This window comes from Equus przewalskii, chromosome 20, assembly GCF_037783145.1.
Source record: "Equus przewalskii isolate Varuska chromosome 20, EquPr2, whole genome shotgun sequence".
Lineage (NCBI taxonomy): Eukaryota > Metazoa > Chordata > Mammalia > Perissodactyla > Equidae > Equus > Equus przewalskii.
Genome location: NC_091850.1, coordinates 37,440,093 through 37,462,526, shown reverse-complemented (window position 1 = coordinate 37,462,526; position 22,434 = coordinate 37,440,093). Strand labels below are relative to the sequence as shown.

At 33.9% G+C, this 22,434-nt stretch overlaps 1 long non-coding RNA gene across 1 annotated transcript in view; it reads right to left on the bottom strand.

The window, feature by feature from the left end:
• LOC139077854 (uncharacterized) overlaps nucleotides 1-20,784 on the bottom strand; it is a 66,468-nt gene extending 45,684 nt beyond the window's left edge. The window contains exon 1 of the long non-coding RNA XR_011530434.1: nucleotides 20,693-20,784. This is a non-coding gene — a long non-coding RNA (uncharacterized lncRNA). The remainder of the gene's footprint in view (nucleotides 1-20,692) is intronic.
• Between the last annotated feature and the right edge of the window lie 1,650 nt (nucleotides 20,785-22,434).

Here is a 22,434-nt window from a genome sequence, read left to right as displayed (position 1 = left end):
TCAGGATCCAGACCTGCAAACCCCAGGATGCTAAAGCGGAGAGTGCTGAACTTAATCTCTACGCCACCAGGCTGGCTCTGATGTTGAACATTTTTTGAAGTGCTTACTTTCTCTCTGTAATTCTATTTTGTTCTAGTATAGCTCAAATATTTCAACTTTTTTATTGGGCTGCTTGCTTTCTTATTATTGAATTTAAAATTTTTCATATATTTCGGATATTGCTTTATCAAATATTTTCTCTCATTCTGTGACATCTTTTCATTTTCTTAATCTTTGAACATAAGTGGTTGTTAATTTTTATGCAAACCAATTTATCAATTGTTTTTTTTATGTATCATTCTTTGGTTTTCTAAGAAGTCTTTGCCTAGTAAAGGTTCCAAATATACTGACATATTTAATTCTAGAAAGTTTATAATTCTATGCTTTATGTTTAAGTCTAAGATCCATTGTGTTAATGTTTGTATATTTTACAAAGAATAGATTGAGGTTAATTTTTGTGTGCACAAAATTTGTATTTAATCCCAAAATGCATCATATATGGTGTGTGCTAGTTTTTTTGCTTCTTTTTGTTTTTGGTGAGGAAGATTGGCCCTGAGCTAACATCTGTGCCAATTTTCTTCTATTTTGTATGCAGGACACCACCACAGCATGGCTTGATGAGTGGTTTATAGGTCTGTGCCTGGGATCTGAACCCATGAACCATGGGCTGCTGAAGTGGAGAGTGCAAACTTAACCACTACACCACCGAGCCAGCCCTGTGCTCATTTTTAACAGAGTAAGTAATAAAATTATTTATAACTTAACCTCTCAAAAGTTAATTAATTGCTCTTGACTTAACTTCTTTCAAAGTATCTGGACAGTACCTCTAACAACAGGGCTTCCAACACACATTTTCTTATATGCTGAGCCCTGCCAGGCTGTTCCCTCCTGCAACTTGACCAATATGTATAAAAGTTCTCAGGGCTCATGTTTCAGAGAACTTCTGTTTCATTTTCATATTGGTCTATGGTTGACGGCTATGTTTCTAAAATTTTTCAGCATGGTTTATGAATTTGACGTTTGCATCAGCATATTTATGTACTACATTTAGAAAAAGTAGTGGGGGCTTAAGATAGCATCTATTTTTGTGAACTTTACATTTGAAATTTCAAACAATTATTATGTTCAAGACATGTAAGTCCATGGCTTTCTCCCTCCCCTGGGGGAGTTTTTACATTTTTAATAATTTAAAAAGAAATCTCTGTAGGATTCTGAGGGGAAGAAAGCCAAGATCATAAAAAAATATTCTATATAATATAGAGAGGTGTATATGCATAACACAACTATTTAACACATTCTAATATTTAAGTGTAAAACTAAAAATAAAGAAAATAAGTTTAATATGAAACATTTAGAGAGACAACAGAGGCTGTTAATATTCAAAAGTATCTATATTACAACATGCAAATTGGGCAAAAGGCTCAGAATGATCAAAAGAAATACACTATAATTAAAACTGTATTTTCACTCCTATATGCATAGGAAGACTTCTAGAGAAGAGATTTCCAAAATAACAAAAAAGGATTCTAGGCATTCAGAACAGGAGCATAGCACTATTTCAAAGGAACGCTGACAGATCAGAAATAGCAATTGTATTATTAGCAATTGTAAATCATGCCATTCACTGAATGATCCACACTTTTTCTCTGTAATTTGAAGTGCAAATTTTGTCTTATAAATTTTTTCTTTAATTAATAACTTGTCCTCTGCTCATTGATCTGCATATCTGCTGCTGGGTCAGCATTCCAATTATTTAATCAATGAAGTTTTACAATACTTTTATATATCCTGTGGCAACTGTACACATATTTTTCTATTTTTTATGCATTTTCAATGTGAATTTTAAAGCAAATTTTTTAAGTTCACGGGGAAATCGAGTATTTCAAATAAAATTGCGTTATATGAGTATACAAACTGAGGAAATCTGATCTTTCTACCACTTAAGAATTGTTCGTTAGTCTCCATTTATTGAAATGCAATTTTGGTGTATATTTTAGATTTTTTTAAACTTATAAGTGCTGTTTGCTTGTTGTTAATTTATTATTGGATTCTGATATAGTTTTGAATGCTATTTTAAAAAGTATCTTTAATTTTCTCCTCTGAGAAATTACTGTTAATTCTGATGAAAGCTTTTAACTCTGAATAGTCAGCTCATAAATGGCCAAATAACCATGCTCCATCCATTTATTTTTAATTATTCTTAACTAATAAAAATAAGATAAAATTATAATATGTTTCTGTGAGAAGAGTTTAACCATGACCCACAGATTTTTTTATATTATTTTCCACATACTCTCTATAAATGAAATAATTTTCCATTTGATCAAATAAGAATTTTGACGTTGACCTAATTTTCAAGTGGTTACATAGTTTTAAGAATTATATTAATACTGTGTTATTTTGTTGTAATGCCAATTTTATTAACAATCCAAGAGAAATTATTTTTTCAACATGGCTTATAAAACCCTTTGACCTGTTTATTTCATCCATTTACCTCTGACACCCGTTTATTTGCTTATTTATTTTTCAGTTCTCATGCCCACTTTAATTTTTAAAAATTTCGTGCTAAAATATATCTCATAATACAGGCACAGTGGAAAATCCCTTTATATCTCTTTGCTGAGAAATAAAATAACAAATAGTACTCTCTTGGTTCTTTTGTGTCCTATAAAGATACATATGCTTCTCTCCTTGTTACGCTCAAATAAACTCTCCATTATGGGAAGAGCGGAATCACTGTGTACGTTAAGCTTGACTTATGCATCCTCCCTTGCCCTTTTATAGGCTTCTTTTTAGGAAGCCAATGTACTGACAAAGTGACCTTCCTCAGACTTACTTCACCTATCACAACTTATCTCTGATTCCTCTCCCCATGCCCAAAATGAACACTTGCCCTATATAATTTTCTAACTTTAAATGAAAGCATGAGTAAGTTTCCCATCAATCATTACTTCATTTAACTATTTTAACTCTAAAACCCATTTAATAGAAGTTCAGCATAATTATGAAATGCAGTGTTCTAATTCTCTGTATAAATAAATTTGTAAACTTATGGAATAAAAGCAAATGTGCACTGCGCTCAAATTTATTGTCTACATATCATCGTTCTTGAGTCAGCTATCTCTATGTTGTATTTCTTGTATATACAGAGAAAGCATAATTGAAAAGATATAGGTTATAAACATATATATTCGTGTGCACGTGTTTATATAGACCTGTTTATATATTAATAAATCTAAATATAACACTAGCAGCTTAACATTTTGATATTGTCTGTACTTTAATTGTTGAGGTAGATTCTAAGTTGATTTTGTCCTCTATATGTCTATAGATTGTTTTACACTGAAAAGGTTGGTATGCACAAATTGTCCCATCGATCCTAGTAAGAAGTCAAAGATAGTAACTTACCGAATATCAAAAGAATGTTAAGGCAGAAATTTTATCATAATGTGGTGCAAAGGGTTAGGCTAAAATGGCTGAAAAACAGTTAGAAAGAATGCATTAAAATAAGTTAAAAGCCACAGAGGTACCTTTATGTTTTGTTTAATTTTAACAAAAATATGAAACTGTTATGGAAAGATCCTTATGTGATGAGTACCAGCTGCTCTTATTTTGTTATATAACAATTTGCATAAAATCTATTAAGTTTGCTGTATTGCATGCTTCAGGAATTTAATAACCCAGAATTACGGATGATATATAGGACTTGGCAACAAATGTTAATAAACAGAAATGCTACTTCCAGCTAGAAATGCATATAGAAACGAATATGTAATTTTAGGGAAAATGAAGCTATTGCAAATTGTTTTCATCATTTTTAGTAATTAATTTGTTCTAATTAAGAAGGTGTGATTTGTATTTCTATGCTTCTAATTCTTTGGAGTATTAAAGAAAATGAAGTTTCATCATTAACTGGGTTGCACATAATAGGTATCATAAAATTCCTCTTCTTAGTCTCTCTCTTTTTCTCACTCACTTTCTATTTTTAATAAAGTAATGAATCCACATGAAATTCTCGATTAGCTGTAAAAATGAAAAGGTTTGCTGAAAAAAAATGTGTTACCTATGCAAACATGATATCTACATGGCCTTGGACACAACAAGATTGAAATCCATTTTTCTTCTTTTAGAAAAGTTATTATTCTCTCTCCTTCAAACTGAATAATTCCTAGGTTTTGCCTCCTCTGGGGCAAAGAATACTCAAGACATGTTTTCACATCACAGTAATCTTTTAGCATAGTACCAAATTTCAGGTACATGCATTCATTTCCTATAGTCTACTAAAGCCAAGGTTAATACACAATGCTAATTTATTCAGCCTTTCATTGAGGTCCTCTATTATAAATTGCAAAGGTTTAAAGAATCTGTGCAGGTCTTTCTGTACCATTGGGACAGTAGTATAATACTTGAAAACATAAGCTTTGGATTCACAGATCCTTATATCCAAATTGGGATTTCACCTCATGTTAGCTGGGACCGTGGGCAAAGTTATTCTCTAATCATAAGTTTCTTTTCAAGAAATATGGAAGCCCAATAGTAATTACTACACAGGATTAATGTTTAGATTAAATGGAATGGAAAATATGTCGTCAGTGCCTGGCACTAAGAAATAATGCAATAAATGCTAGCATTTTTAAAGCTATTCATTTTGGTGTCTGTTCAAAATCATGAAGTATTCTGTCTTTATAAACTATAATTTGTGGAACCAAAGAAATAGAAATCTTTATAACAGTTCTGAAGCATTCCACAATTTTGCAACATTTGAAGAATTTGTTTTGTCAAACAACGGCACAAGCGAGAGAGTATGAAAGTGATGTGTGTGTGTGTGTGTGTGTTTATTCTCTACTTTGCGTTTGTCAGTCCCATTAGCAATAAATAAAGATAAGTTCAAGTGACAACAATAAAGTGTTTTTGGTATATTCTTGTGATTTCAAGTCAAATGAAACCCATTATTTCAACTCATTAATTTTGCCAATATTGTTATTTTAGGAGGGGCTAAAAAAACTTTGCTTTCATTTTTAAGGTTTTTTCTCTTAATTCCCCACGTTTTATTCAGTTTGTAACAAATATTGAGAAAAATGGCCTCAGCCACCTAGCCAGCCAACCAATCAACAACCGAATATTGAGGATGTATTATGTGCCAGTCACAGAAGACAAGTCTTGAAGAAATAGCAATGAAACAGTCATGGTTCCTATATCAAGAAGGTCTCAGAAACCAAATATAGACAAGTACAGTGCGATGAAATGTGTTTCACATAAGAAGTATATAAAAGATACAAAAAGAGCAGAGTTATTGACCCTAATTCCTGGCTTAGCAGAGGAATTACAATCCTTGAAATAGTTCTCGAAGTATGAATAGGAATTCACGTGGTAGGGGGAAAACGTCATTTTTTTTTTAATAAAAATAAAAACAAAAGGTAGGATTAGAAACAGGATGATTCTCAAATTATTACAACTCCTAACATTTCTATTCAATATTTTTCCAAAATAATTATATGTTACTCCAGTATAAATTAGCATGATGTTGTTTAGAATGATTATTTTAAGGTAATAGAGAATAATAAACTATATACAATAACGATTATTTTATAAAGCTATAAAAACCTGCTAAATATTGAGAGCCCTCCATATAGTATTTGATAACAATGTTGCTACTGTTTCTCTAATTTACACATAAACATACTGTAGTGCAAGAGGATAAATAGTTTGCCTGTGATCATGTAACTGATAAACGGATGTTGTTGTATTCTAACATCCAGTTTACTAAAACTTGTACACTTTCTTCTAGAATATACTACTTCTGACACTTCTCATTTTTAAATCCCTTTACTTTACCTAATTTCATTTTCATAGAAAAACTCGTGTGGTGGCTTAGACAGGGTTACTTATCCATTTCACATTCACCTCACTCAAGACACATGTAATGAATGCTTATTAGCAGCTGTGTACCCTTCTAGTCCTGAGAGACATAGAAGAAAACTAGACCACTCCCACCAAGAAAGCTGTCCAATGGGTAAGACCCATTAGTACACAGACAATTGCAACGTAGAACCTGAACAAATGAGTCCACCGTGGCTGGAGTATAATTAGTCACATTCCTCCTATTTCTCTAAATTCAGTTGAGACATATTGTCACAGTGAAAATTGCTTTGCACAAAATTAAAGAGTCAAGGAAGAATTTATTCAAGACTATTGCTGTAGGGGGGAGGGGATGGGACTCACTCTGAATTCAACTCAACTCAGAAAAAAGGTGGGAGGCTTTCTGAACACTGGACTAAGCTAGTAGAAAGTACTGGAGGACTTTAGGGGGAATATTTATCTATGGGATGTGTCAGGCACATTCACTTATTCGTGAGTTTGCTGGTTTTTTTCTCTTTGATTCTATACCATTTGTCTTTGCTAATTGCTGCCTGTCACAGTTAGTCTCCTATCTTCTTCCAGAGACGGGCAGATGGGGGCGCTATTTTCCTTGATGGTTACTTTTCAGAGGGATGGCTCCCAGGTCCTTGAGGAAGACATTCCTGGATTGTAAAACTGGCAAGAGGTTTTTTAGAAGATGTACATCTGAAAGGGGCAGAGAAAGAGTTTCCAGTTACAGGTTTTCTAGAGTAAATGCTCTAAGAAAAGAGAAGTCAAGGTCTAGAGTCTGGAAGAAGCCTGGCCAAAGTTCAGTCAAACAGAGGGAAGCATTGGGCCTCCTTGGTCATAAAACTTGCTGGATTGTCAGGAGCACATTTCAACATGTTGTTTCTTCCTTCTTATCTCCCTCGTATTATTCAAGATCCTTGGGCACTTAACCCACACTCTGTCCACTCATGTAGTAGGCTGCAAATTGTTGTTTCTAAAACTAATATAGGTAACATTTTCAATTTGGGAAATCCCATATATTTTAATATCTAGATTTTTTTGCTGCTCTTGAAAAATTGGAAAATCTGGCTTTATTGAGCATTTGTATTTGTAACCCTTGTTTTGCATAATCTAAAAGAAAGTTACAAATTCCATAAGCAAGTCATGGGAAGTCCTAGGGTCTAATAGACCACTGCTGCCATTTCCATCACTGAGCCATTCCACCATGTGGTGTAGCTGTTGGATATTAATTAGCAGTCCTTAAATGTTCTTTGGCTTTCTCTAAGCTCAAAAGAGTAGGATCTTCCAGTGAAGGCTATGAAAACCTCGTACTTGCATGAGCCACAGTGAATTCATCTTGTTCAGTAGACTTACCTATAATCAAGGCATAGTGTGTATTTTCCATAGACAATTAGATTTCCGAGTGTATTTTAAGAATCTTGTGTGTAAGAGGTGGTAATGTACACCAGATCATGCTTTTATTTGGAGGATTTTCTTCTGACTAGAAACTGATGAATAATGGACCGGTTTCAAATGCCATCATTATATATAATAGCTCCCCACTTATATCTCTGTGTACACTGCTTTATTCAATGACTTACATGAAGACAAGGAGAGTTTGATATTACAACATTGGCAGAAGGCTCCAAGTTGTTTGAGATAACTAATTTGACTCATTTATATGGTTATATTGGACTCCACCTGTTTGCCAGCATCTACAGGACAAAATTTAGCAGAAATCCTAGTAACACAATTTTTGGAAAGTAAGTAGTCCATGTGAACAAAAGATCTGGGAATTTTGGTTCATTTGCTTTGTGACTCTGCTTCCTGAAATAACTAATCAAGCTTATTTACACTATTCAACTGATAGTATTCAGACATGAGGATGAGAAATAACAATCCTTCTCTTAACTTGCACTAGTGAAATATTTCAGTAGTGTTGATGCAGTCTGCAGGCAACTTTTTACGAGTGAGATCAATAGTCTACAGTAAATCCAAAAGCTATATGTAATTATTAAATCAATCAATAAATGAATTAATACAGAGACATTATTATGAGGGGTCTGGGAAACTTATGATTCAATAGAAGAAAAGCTGAAACTGTTAGCTGATAAGAAGGTTATAGCTACAGAAATTCAGCCTACATTTTTAAATGTTCTCCTTAAAATAAATTATGTGCTTTTCTAGAGAATATTATTTTTATTTTACTTTTTAATATTCTGTAGAATAGTATTTTACATCTCTGTATGTAAGCCAATGTTGGGAACCCAGAATAATAAAAGTAGAACAAATCAGCCACAACATTGGGACCAAGTGATTTGTGATTTAAAATGCAAAAATTAAGTCAAATACAGCCCACTAAATCAAACTGAGACATCTATGATTCAAATTCACATAGATAATCTTAAACATAAATAATCTCTCAGAGTTTTCATCTATAGGACAAAATTCTTCTGTAGTGTTTATATAATAGCCATTTTTAAAGCTCTGTCTGGAAAAATCAATAAAAATAAGATTCAGGAAGTTTTTGCAGCTTAATTTTAACCCAGAGCTTATAAGATTTAGCCTAATAAAATTGAGAAAACAAGAAAAATTAAGTTTGTAAAATTGATTTTTCAGGAGCAGAGATTTTCTAGAGCTCAGCAGGTATGTGATGGGATTAAGATATTTTCAAAGCTAAAAATATGATTCAAAAAACAAAGATATGTTCAACATGAGTGTGGATATTAAGATTGTCTAGGGAACCAGGATTTAACTTTCACTTTTAAATTATACTTTTCAAAGTGATAAAAAAAAAAGTATGTGTCTGTTTGTGTATTTTATCACAAAATATGATGAACAGAAACTATCCAGAGGTTAATTTCAATTAAGTTGTACCGAGAAGCAAAACACAAAATCATTTCAGGATGAGAATCATGCTGGCTGTCTGGTAGGGCATCAAATAAGAGAGATTTAAGGAAGCTTTTTGATTCATTGTCATTTCTGTATTCACAGAGTAAGTCAATCAGATGGGAATCCCCATGTTCAAAGATCAAGATATGTGTATAGCAAGTTTGTAGAAAACCCACTGAAAATTCTATGGCCGTTATCAATCTTAGCTCTTCAAAATGCAGTTGACAGACAGCACATATTGGCTTAAGATAAAAGAATTTATTGGCTTAAGTAACTGAAATTTTCCAATGTGGCTACAGATGAATATTCAGATGGTCTAATAAAATCATGCCCTGTCTCTATATTTTGACTCTAAATTCAGCTCCATCTTCCCACCATGCAAGTTGACCTCCAAGAGCGCAAAGCTTGCATTCTATTATTTTGGCATCAACTATAGAAACAGATTGATTATATTTACCATAGGTCCAAGAACAGTTTGGGATTAAGTCTCATTGACCTGGGGTTGCATACCCATCTCTGTTAGTCAGACTAGGTAAGGCTTGCTGCCTTTATATATCCACAGCCCCTTATGGTAGTTTAACACAAGAAAATGTTATTTGTTGCTCAATCCATGATTGATGGAGGTGAAGAGGCTCTCTTCCACCTTGCAGTCATGCCTTCTTTAACTCATGCCCTTAAATGTCTCCACAGCAGGGGACGAGAGAGGTGACAAAGAGAACGCACTCTGAACTGGCTTGCCAAGAATTCAATCACATGAACCTGCCTAAATGAACGGGAGACTGGAAAATGTATTTTCCTGTATGTCAGGAAAGGAGGACATGAAACAGGATTTGTGTCTGTCACGTCTTTCCTTTCCCAATCATTTTTCAGAGGTTTGGCCCTCAAATGGACTAGGCTAGGGTAACATATCCACTCTTGAACTTGAGGAGAACTAAGGAGTTGACACCATCTAATTACAGACAGTGAGAATGGGGCTGAGGTGGTTTCTTGAAAGAATGCAGAGTTGTTATTATAGCCAAACGAGGGAATGGAGACAAAGATACTGGATAGGCTCAAAAACAAACTCCCCAGAAATGTAAACAGCCATTCTTTACAAAGTGAAAGTAGAGAAATAGATCTCTTTTTATTTTTACCAAATAATAATACAGTCAGTCACATCTGAGATACTCATTTCTTTATCATCCTTATCTCCTCCAATCAAATATATATATTAAATTGGTAAGCTCAATCATTGATTAAAAAAATGTGATTATGGAAAATCAGTTAATTATGCTTAATGATGCTGTATTCTATTAGGTATAATAAAAGTAGAATTGGATTACTATGTAATACAAGTAATTTGTGGAGTTAAGGGGGCATAGAGGTATCCATGTTACTTATACACACCCAAATTTCTGAAGATAAATTTAGACATTTTTCAGAAATAATATATTCATCAAATCCTGAAATTAGAAAAATGCATAAAAGTCATTTAATTCAACAAGAATACTATGTGCGAATGCCTTTTCTATGACTCTGTGCAGCGTATATTGAATATTTGGTGACTGCATTCTTTTTTGTATTTAGATTTAAATCATAGACTAAAATATTAATAACTACCACATTGTATTCACAGAATTATTATCAGAGTTTAACGAAAATAGAGTTTCATCCAAAAGTTTTGGTGAGGTTAATAGAATGTTCGATTGTCACCTAGTAAGTGTGTTGTACAGATGGGAATCAGAGGTTCTGAACAGCATTGCAGTGTTTCATGTCTGTCAGGCCTACTATCTTGGCATTTTATTCTTCAGATACCAAGTTGAATTGATCTGCAGTCTCTATCAGAAAAAAAATTCATCTTAATGTATTATGTAAATGAATTGCTAATCCATCATAGTCTCGTTTAATTCTTTCAAATACTATGCAACAGGCTTAAATTAAAAACACGTGCCACTACATTCAGTCAGGATGTGCCCAGCGTTATCACTTTTTCCATGCCTTTGAAGGAATTTTGTGTAGAAATGGCCCATCTGGGAATCTGGAAATGTGGAAATTACTCAAGGCCACCTGGGAGGGAATCCTGCTGCCTTTGCTATGAGGACATGGCCTAGCTGAGGCTATGTTGCTTTCGTTACTGGGGAACAACAATATTTTTAAGTATGTTTTTAAGAGGAGTGCAGAGATTAATAATGTAAATCTTTTGGGAAGATGCTGCAACCTGGAGTATAAAAAGATCATTGAAAGATAATAATGTGGCTGTATTTTTGACTCATACAAGACCTAATCTACATGTAGGGTATCCCCAGAGAGAGAGGGGAGGACAGAGAAAGCCACACTAATTTGTATTCATTTACTTGTGCTCTCTGCAGTCAAGTTACTGAAGCCTTGGTTAAATCAATCAGTAGTAAATACTTATTTAGAGTCTCTTCCCATCAATCAATATTTCATTTGGAAATTTTCAAAGAGTATTCATCAAGTTTCCATTTTTATTATAGCTTACTCCTAAAAGGCAGTTACTTAACTCAATACCCCATTCTTGCCTTGTCTGAGTAACTCAAAATGATCTCAATGGAATTTATCAAGTCTTGAAATCTAACTTTCCATTCAGGGAACATGTAGGCAATAGAAGAATACGCTAAATGACATCATGAGGATGAAATAATCTAAATCCAGAAAGCTGGGAATTCTATAGTATGAGTGACCACGTTTAAATAACAAATAAATAAATAATAGGCGTGAAAAGATAAACTGAAGAAGAGGCTGTAATGTATTAAAAGATGGGCCATATTTGGGTCTTGATTCAAATGGCAACAAAAAGCAACTGCAAAAATATAATTTTTGGTAGGCTGGCAAAAATGAACATGGGCTGTTATTACATAGCATGAATGGATTTTTAAACAGATTTTAGGTGTGTTAATGGTATTTTAATAAAATCCTTATTTATTTGTGATATACAGTAACCTATTTATGGAGAAAAAAGTGTTATACCGTCTCTCCTCTTGGGATTGAACATGAAGTTGGTAGAGGCTGCTATTTAAATGAGTTTCATTTATAATGATGGCATTCTGTGGTGATAGAGCCATGTGAAGTGGTTAACCGAGAAAGAAAGAAAGTCATGTTTAATACACCAGGCAATGTCACCACTGTGGCAATCAGAAGGGTTTGACAGTGTCAGTAACTAGCAACAATCATTACTAATTTCCATGCATATGTATAATATATATTAATGTATGTATATATGCATATGTATATATATATATACATACAGACCTACACATTTATTTATATTTTTTTGATGTTGAATATTTCTCAAACTTTGAAGTGGAACCCAAATCCTATAAATTGATTATTTATGACATTCTAGTATAAAGGCTAAAGGAAGAAAACTGAGCTTTGGAGTTTTGTCCTTGCTTAAAAAATTTGAATCTCGAAGTTTGAGAGAGAGGGAGACCACATTTAAAAGAAGAAGAAAATTGAATTTTCATAGCTTTTATGATCCCTCCACATTTTTATTATCAAGATGGATATATTTTATTTGAGAACTAGTTTTAATATAACTGTTGACATATAGATACCATTAAAAGGTAATAGGTGATAGGTAAAAGTAGATAAAAGGGTAGTAGTTTGACATTAAAACAGTGAAAATGTTTTGATATTTTAATATGAAATTCAATAAACATTATGTATGTATGTAGGTACTTTTATAACCCTACAAGAACTTTAAATAAATGTTTAGACAATATGGGCAAGACTGTACCAAATGCTATGATTAATGTTACTAAACAGTTTCTATTATAAACTTCTGTTTTCAGAACCTGACATGATTCTGAAAAAGTCTCGGTTTGCACTAAAGTGTCGCATGTTTTGCCTCTTTCCCAAGGTGATTTTTTTCTCACATGTGGGAGGAAAATCTGTTCCCTTTTTCCAACAAGTGAGAATGTGGAAAATATATTTTTTCATTGTAAAAATAATTTGCTACCTATTTATATTTCAAGTAGTTCAAATGACGTGCTTATATAACTATTATAAATAATTTCACACTTTTTTTTATTATAAAAATTACATATAATCATTGTAGAACTATTTAGAAACACAGAAGCATTTAAAGAAATACAAAAACTCACACACAGAAATCACTATAGTTTATCTATTTTATTTCTCGGCTACCTTTAAAAATATACATATTGAGTGTTTTAAAAATTAGAATATATAAGTATATATCAGCAAGCCATGTTTTTTAAATGGCTTTATAATAATTCAATAATGCAAGAGATATAATCATTCAACCAATCAATATTAGATCAAGTGTTTTGTTTTCAATTTCCTATTATAAAAATTATAATATGATATATAACCTTGTACACATATATTTGTATGACTGTAAATATTTTTTGAGAAACTTTCTTGAATTGGAAAAGACTGACTGCTGTGAACTGACGTACGTTCTCCCATTTATTGAGGACAAGATTAGATTATTTTTCCCATCCTCCTTTACAATTAGGTGTAACCATGTGGCTAATTTTTCTCCAATCAAAGGCCAGCAGAATTAATGGTCTTCGCTTTCAGATTTTCCTAATAAAATGATCCTCCTTGGTTTTTTTCCATCTTGAATGACTGTCATGGTGACAACAAAGGTGACTTTGGAAACATTTGTTGAGTTTAATATCTGCTGTGGCCTTAGCTTCTTAATGACTACGTGACATAAAAGTGTTCTCTCGGCCTGCACACCTGAGAAACAAACTTCTTACTTCTTTAGCCATTAAATTTTGAGTAGCTTTTGTGCTATGGTTTAGCCTACCCTAACTAACAACTTTTCAGGACTTTTAATACATATGATAAAACTGCCTTCTGAAAATTTTGTAGTAATTTATAGTGAAAGCAATACTTTATAATATTACCAAGTCAGTACTCTTGCAAATATTAGGTAGCTTATACAACAGGGCCTGAGTAGGAAAGAAATGGAAAGCTTACATTCGCATAATTCGCTGAAAGTTTATTTAAAAAACTATTTACGAGGGTATAGACCACGTGTCAGAAAACTATAAGGGGCAGAATGCTGGGCCTGGTAATAACTGGGCTCCTGCACCACCTCAGGCCTGAAAGGCAAAGGGAGGGAGGAATTACCTCAGCGTGAAACAGAGAAGGCTGTGTTGAGCCGCTGCTTAATAGGACGCCAGAAGGCAGAAATTGACAATTTTGATTTTGTCCACATAGCCCGGACCCCTAAGCATAGAAAACAAGGTCAGAGAGTGGATCTAAAGAGAAATTTGACAGAGCAGACACAATGCACCCAATTTGCCCCTTGGTATTTATTTTCGTTTGTGCTGTGGGTAAAAGGCACGCAAATCTCTTGAGCCTTTCTGTTGTCAAGAGTTGGTGACAATTCTATCATAGTTGTACTCAAAACCTAGAGCTGAATTGCCGATGCTCTTCATCTAAGACAGTGCAGAACAAAAAAGGAAAAATAAGCAAATAAAATACATCTGTTTCACTCCTTGCTTCTATAGCTGGTCTAGAAGCCTAAGTTGATGCTTCCCATACATTGGACTGGCAGCTTGGCTGATTGGGAATTATTTGTTTAGCTGGGTTAAACTTCACTTTTGTGGAAACTGAGTTCTTTGTAATCATGCCTCTAGTAATTATTAGATTATTGCAGTCTACTATTGACCAGAATTTAACAAGGGCTGTAAATAACACTCCACTCAATTTCCCGGATCCTGAACACAGTCATCATTGCTCTGATTGTATAGCAGCATTATATTCTGCCTGGTAAATTACCCTGGCTAATAGAAAGACTCACGTACCTGTCTGTTGGTTAAACTACAAACCAAAATGGCCAGGAGAACCTCCCTCCCCTGCCAGAAGGGAGCTGGAGGAAGTAAATATCTAAACATCACTCTCTTTTCTTTCTTGAAACCTCTGTCAATGCCCTCCACTGGCCTATTAGCTAGAAGCCAGAGGTCAAGGGTAAGCTTCATATAGGCCACACAGGTTAGCATTAGCGGACACAAAAATTTTAAATGGTACTACATTCACGATTCAATGTACATTTCTTCAGTTTTCAAAGCATCCAACCTTTTCTGATACATTTATTCATCATTTGTATTCATCACTTGTCCTTCTATCTTTCAAAATTATTATTTATGATCTGTCCATTTTTTTAATTTGCAATAAATCCATGCTAAGGAGTTTTCAATTTTGATTTATCTCTTAGTTGACTAGTCCATATTGTCAGATATTTTATGAAACCGGAAGTAGAGCTTATTTTTCATACTCATACCTTGCTGCTTAAAATACTGTTTTTATTGGTGTTTTGATGTGTTATTGCTATCTAGTAGATATGTTTTAGCTTGGATTTCAGAAATCATACTAGAAATCTGTGGGATAATATCACAGGCAATCATCTGAATCCAAAATGAATAACTGAGTAGATTTAACTTGAGAGTACTGCAATTAGGGCCTGAAGATTAACGAAATGTTCCTTTGTTATGGCTCTCATTTTGTTTCTATTCTATTTCTATATGGCAGATTAAATATCATATTGCTCACTTGCCTGTAAACTAATTGAAACAGGAAATGCCCTTTAACTTTAGCTCTTAGCACATGAGAGCTGCTTGATAATTTATTGCTGAATTTTTAAGTTAATTTGTAATTTACCATAACATGAATATAAACATGACTTTATTTCTTAGCAGAAGACTTGGAGAGTTCATAGAGTCTAGGATAAAAAAAAGGGTCAATATTTTAGAATTTATGAGTATAGTTCTACAGTGCTCTGATTTTGAGAATAAATTTGTCTATCGAGAGAAAAATGTGATTCAAGTAGAATAGTATTATTTATTCCTCTTCAATATTTCATGGAAAAAAATTTCTTAAAAGATCTCGCTCTAGACCTACTGACAGTAACTTAATATATGGTTTAATCTCCTGACATACACAGTGCTTTGAACCAATGACCGGCAAAATTCAGCATTTGAGATAGATAAATAATTTTGATTCTCTAAATTGACATTTTGGTTTATATATTAGTCTCTTATTAATCTCTTTTAGGTTTGCTTAGTGTGATTTTGAATGACATAGCCTTGTCACTTCTTGTTTAATATGAGAAGTTGAAGGCAGGTTTAAGGTCTTCAAAACAAGTAGCCCGCTGCACAAAGTAAACGGTGTCTGCCCAAGACCATTAGAAGAAAATTCTAGAAACCTGGGACCATTTATTTTCTCACTCTCTTTCACATACTTTTTTTTTTCTTTATCTTTTTGATCATGCCTTTTCTCATTATTAGTTTAAGCTTATATTCTTATATCTAATGCCCTTAGCACACCACAAACCAGTATAAATTTTAGGCAACTAGTGTAGAATATAAAACAGACTTGGGTTTTTTGTTTCGTTTTGTTTTTCCTTTTTGGCTTCCCAAGAAGTAGGACACACCATTGCTAACAACTCATGTTTTACCATAACATTACAATTCAAAAGAAAGGTAGCTCACTTATCTAAGATAGACTCAGGGAATCATTCAGACTTGTTTTCTTGGTCAGATCTGAACAATGGTAGGTCATGGCTGCAGAGTGTGTTCTGTACCTTTCTAAAGTGCTTTCCATTGTTTTCATTTGTCCCACATATCTGCTGTCCAGAATCTTCATATATCTTCAGGCGGCAGAGAAGTCAACAAATTATTCAAAAACAAAAACAGGATGAAATAACATTCATCAACCTTCAAACTATCTGTAGGACCTCCACAATCTTCTCCTCATGAAGAATCAACACACAGTCGAACATTTGAACAATTGATGATGGCCTCTCCTACAAGAATGACTGAGAAGGGGAAAAGAATTCTATTCTTTTAGAAAAGGCGGAGTATTCTTTGCCCATAGTAATGAACAGCCAAAAAAGTCTGTTAAAGCCTAACTTGATTATATTAGTCAGCTAGAGCTGCCATAACAGAACACTCTTTCCTTTTTAGGCTTTTTTCAAACTACTTGGAGTACCTCGGTTTTCTTCAATCTTTAATCTCCTTGGCTAATTTCTAGTGACTTTGGTCACTAGTCATAGTTTTCATCCACCTGTCTCCTAGATTTATAGAATTATAAAATAGTTAAAAATTAAGAGAATATTCTGAGTCTTTCAGATGATGTTTTATATATGTTTGCTTTTGCCACCTTGGAATTAGTAAGTTATATGACACGTGTCCTTTGAGAAAAAAACAAGTACACAGTTCTTAGTTTTCTGTCTTCTTGTTTTCTTTGTATCTGCAGGAAATCAACTTTTGTTACTTTGTCTAGAGATGTTAATTAATATAGATGATTGAGGCAGTATGAGGTACAATCATTAAAACATATATATAAAAATATGTTCATAATAATAAGCATGGTTTTTATAATTTTCAAGAGAACTTTTTAGTTCATTAAAATGTCATTCAATATTATATATTTATATTATTTTATTGAATATGCTGATAGTGTTTTATTTTAAAGCTGCGGTATAATCTTTCAAGATATTATCTATTTGTATACTTGTAGTATTTTACATCATAGTATTTTATATTACATTATATTTCATAACACTAATTTATATAGCAAATACAATCTATTGTCTACACTCATATACATGGTATATATGAAAGTATCTTAAGACTAGATTAAAAGAATGTACAAATGTAGCAAAAGGAAATATTTCATAAAATGATGGAAACTTTACTTTCTTTGGGACTTCCTGCCATAATTCAATTAAAACTTTTATTAAGTTCTTCATTTTTGGAAAGAAAATATTAAAGTTCTTAATAATCATTGTTGTTCATCTCTGAGTTTAAAAATACTACCTATAAATATTTCTTACATGCCAACATTTATTATTATGTTCATATCACACCCCTTCCAAAAGTTCTGTTTCATTTTGCCTTTCCCAGATTTAGGCTTCAAATTCAGATTAATAAAACTATTAAGATGTTAGGATAAATAAAACTGTTAAGATTCTATGGCCACAGGTAAAGCAAAGATTTGCTCCTTCATCTCATAAAAAAAATAATAACAATAGGCATAGTTTGGTTTGTTTGACATCCTTTAGATTTTAATTATCTCTTGTTTATTGTGAGAGGTCTTTTGTTTACCAAATCTAGGATAAAAAAATTAATATGCCAAAGAGGAGTAAAGTCATTCTAGGTTAATTGTGTATAATTAAAACATATTAACATGAGTATGTTTTAGTGACTGCATACTTCTCAGGTTAAAAGAAACAAATTCAACTTTTATGCATGGATCAACATAATAACTGACAACAAATAAATTTTTAAATGAACAAAACAATCAGGAAATAGCCTTGTCAATCACTGACAATCACAATACTCTTCACAGGATAAATTAAAATCTCTGGAGATTTGCTAATGTCCTCATTGTCACTTTCCTCTCATATCATTATCCATCACTGTAACACCCTGAGCCCATTGACTCCATTAGGGAAATATTCATGCCCAGTGCAGATCTTATAAAAACTCCTTTGAATAACCCTGATTTAATGTTGTGTGTTGATGATTCATATCAAAGGGGTGTCAAGCTAACTATAGTATCATAGACATGTTTACCATTAAAAAACGAACTTCTACCAGAGTTAAATTAACTCAAATGAGTAAATTGCTCACCTTTATACAAGTTTTTCAACTAATGAAAGATGAAAAACAATATACAGACAGGTAGGTTTGCTTTTGGAGGGGGCTTTGATCATTTTGAATGCTTTGACAGAAGAGGTTTCTCGATCTCTACAGGATATTCCATAAAAATAGGAAAAACCAATTAAAATACATTTTAGGTGACTTCTGTTACATAGATAGCCATAATAAAAGTGGAATGTCATTCGAAGCCAGGCTTAGAATCCCAGACTGTCCTAACTGTTGACTGCTCTAAAAAGTACCGTTAACCAAACCAGTTGCCCTCAGGAATGGACTATAAACATGAACTCATCCTTGTTAGCTTATTCTTAGGATGAATTGAGGCTTTCCTTGCCAGAGAGCTACTATAGTAATGGTAGCAAAAAACAAAAATTGCTTAATGTTTTATGTCTCTCAAGTAGCGAATGCCAACCTACCTTTCCAGTGTCAAGGATATAAATTTCACTGGGACTATCACTAAAGAACTTTGCATCGCCTTGCTGTTACTCAAAATATCCATTGTCCTTATCATACTCAATCTACAGGATTAAGGATACCCAGGGAATTCTAAAATAAGGCAAAGTGCTATTTAGGAGAGCTCCTTTGAGGAATAACTATCTACTGTCTCTTAATATATGCTTTGTGAGCTACAGTCCAATTGCAGAATAATGCAACTAAAAAAGAGTTCTGAACTTTGTTTCTGAGCCGGTTTTAATAAAAAATGAGTATAAGTCTGCTCTGGAGGCTCAAGCAAGTAGTTTGTATCCATGACCTAGTGTTGTCTTAGGTAATCATCCGGGCCCTGCATTTCCCTTGGCTAGTCAAAGGGAGCCAGCCCCAGGGTCCTACTGTTTTAAGATTCAGTGCTCTCACCCATGCCATGGTCTGGGTTCATTTCTGGTCAGGGAACCATATCACCCTTCTGTGAATTGTCATACTGTAGTGTCTGTGTGTTGCTGTGTGAAAGCTATGCCACAGATGACCTGCAGAGTCACCCATAGTGGACAGGTTTCAGGGGAGCTTCCAGACTAAGACAGACTAGGAAGAGGGACCTGGCCACATACTCCCCCCAAAATTGGCCATGAAAACCCTATGATTAGCAGTGGAACATTGTCTGATGTAGCACCAGAAGGTGAGAGGATGGCACAAAAAGACCAGACGGGGTTATGCTGTGATGTACTCAGGGTCACTAGGAGTCAGAATTGACTCGATGGCACTAACAACAAGAAGTCAAGGAGAGCTTATGCTATAGCAAACACTTCCTGTTGCACCTATAAGTGAAAAACAATGATCAGGTAGAACAATAAATGAAGAGTCTTATGAAAATGACCACCTGGCTTTCTAGCTGTTCTTTGAGATATGCTTTCTCGGTCTGTGTTTGTTAGTCTATATCTCTGCCTTCAGAATCTATTATAAAGACTCATAATCCTTTTGTAATTGGCAATTGCCTATATTGCTAATACATTCTGTCCAGAGATTTAATTGCTACTGTACAGGCATTGTCACAGAACATGATTAAACAACAAACTCTGCAGTGAAAACACACGCAGTACTTATTCCAGCCCAAATTCTCATCAACAGAATTCTGAAAATGTATGGAATTAGACCCTACGGAATAAACTATAAGCTGACCCATCCCTGACCACCAGCAGCATGCAGCTAGACTATTACAAACAACACTTACAGAGTATACAAAAAGATCAAGCAAGGCCTCTCTGTAACTACTTTGTGGCAATTTCTAAAATATGACGGATATGAACACACTACAGTTTCAAAAGAATGAGTAAACAGTCTTCATCTTCCAATTACTTTTACACTCACAAAACTAGCCAGCTTTCCTCTTGCTTTCTAGATGAAAACTAACAAGACATCCAATAACCTAATTGTTCCTGCTTCCTGCCAGCACTCAATCCAGAAGTATCTTTGGTTTCCTTAAATTCTCTGTAGAGTGAGCCATCTGAATCCCAAATCCTATAAAAAGCCCCTCACAATTTCCTCTTGCCAAGACAGCCTTAATTTTCATATTCTTTTTGCTGCTGAAATCTAAATGGCCTAACTATGGATCCCGGAGTGTTCTTCATGGTCTTTGGCTGGTAAGCTTCTATATTTTATAGGAGCTTTAAATGAATTTTTTAATTTTAATTAGTCTTTCATTTACTACTAGAAAAAATTAGAAAACAAATGATATATCACTGAAGAGACAAAACCACCAAACTTCATTGAGATAAATATGTACCTCAAGAAACTACTTTGGCTCCTAATTGTCAAATATCTCAAATCTAATAATTTCAGCTCACCTTTTTGTGTCTGTGCAGATCTGTAATGCCCACAAATCTCCAAGTTTGTTTTCTTCTACTCTCCCAATGTCACCATCTGCAAAGTCCATGCCGTTCTTCACTGTTGACTGAGTTTTGCCAAAGTCCTGTGAGTCCCTGGACATGCAGGACATGCATGAGCAGTAGATGCCATTTGATCTTCAGGGAACGCAGAAAGTTATTTACAACAAAATGAAGTCCATGTGTGATATTTGTTAGAAGGCAAAATATGTTCTTTCTTATTTTACTTACATAACTTTCTTTTATATGAGGTTATGGGCAAATTTTTACTTTTCTTTTGCTAAAGGTATGTTGAAAAATTGCTATGAGACTTGAATGCATTTTATGAATATGCGATATATTCAGCGACAGAACTTTGGAATATGTTTCTCACGGCACCACCTTTGCTGGCGATTTCTTTGTCTGGAATGCCTTTTGCCCCATCCTCCTTTCATTCTGATGCCTAATTTGCCGCATTCTCTTTGGCTCATGTGTCATCTCCTCTGGGAATCTAATCCTGACCTGTTTAGACTGAGTTAGCCTGCCCTTTTCTGTGATTCCATGATACTTGGTGCAAATCTATCATTCCGTATTCTTAAATTTTTTTTTTTCTGAGCCTGTTTCCCTCATAGACTATGGGTTTCTTGAGAGAAATCTTATCTTGTTCATTTTGTATTGGCAACGCCTAGCTCAGTGATTATACAATAATCTCCCAGTAAATGTGTGAAAAATAAATGAGTGATTATAATCTCTTCCTATTTGAGAAATAAAATCTAGTTGAGACAACCAGGTGCTCCTTATTTAAAATACATCATTCTGAAAACCTAACAAATACTCCCATATTTGTTATTATGACTGATTAAGTGTTCTCTGCAGTGTATAATGAAATTACTTTCTTTGTATTGAGAGAGATTCTATTGCACTATTGAAAAAATATCAATTAGATACTAATTAGTCTTGCTTACTGCTTGTGGAGGGCTTGAGGTGAATGGGTGTGGAAGAGAATGGGAGCAATAATTAAGTAAACATTTAGGCAGTTCAAACCTTGTGCTCCTTGCAGATAAAAATGCAAATCAGGTTTGCAATATAACCTCCATACAGACAACCAGGGCAGATGCTAATGAATCCAACATGTTTGTCATGAGTAGTTTAGTTTTAAAACCATTGATTTCTTTACAAAGAGAAGCAGTGAAACATAAACTAAAGTTGTTATGCTGCACCAGACCTGGAAAATTAAAGGCTGCTAATGGTCTTTTGTCATGCATTGTGAGGATGATGATTATGAAAAAGCTCAGCAGTTTTGATGAATCACTCTCATCTGGCAAGAGGTCCTGACTTCTTTGACAGAAGGTGCCTTGCATAGATCAGCATAGAGAAGTGAGAGATAACAGCTATTGTGTTACATAATAGTGCAATAATACAACATTTACAGGGTTTAAGTGCAAGTGAGAAACAATAAAAGTGAAGAATTTCACAGTTCAGGAGGAAACGTACCAGTCTGCCCTTTAGCACAAAGTCACAACCCAGAATTAAGGGACTTATGATTCAGGGTGAATGATGTGGCTGTTTCCTTAAAGAAACAGTCTGCACAATTCTTCAAGTCTTACATCATTTCATTTTTTTACAACGAGGAATAGACAAACTTTCTTTGTAATGCCAGGATAACCCACCTTAAACCTTATGATTTTACTTCCCTACTTGAAAAACCCTGTTGGTCACTAATT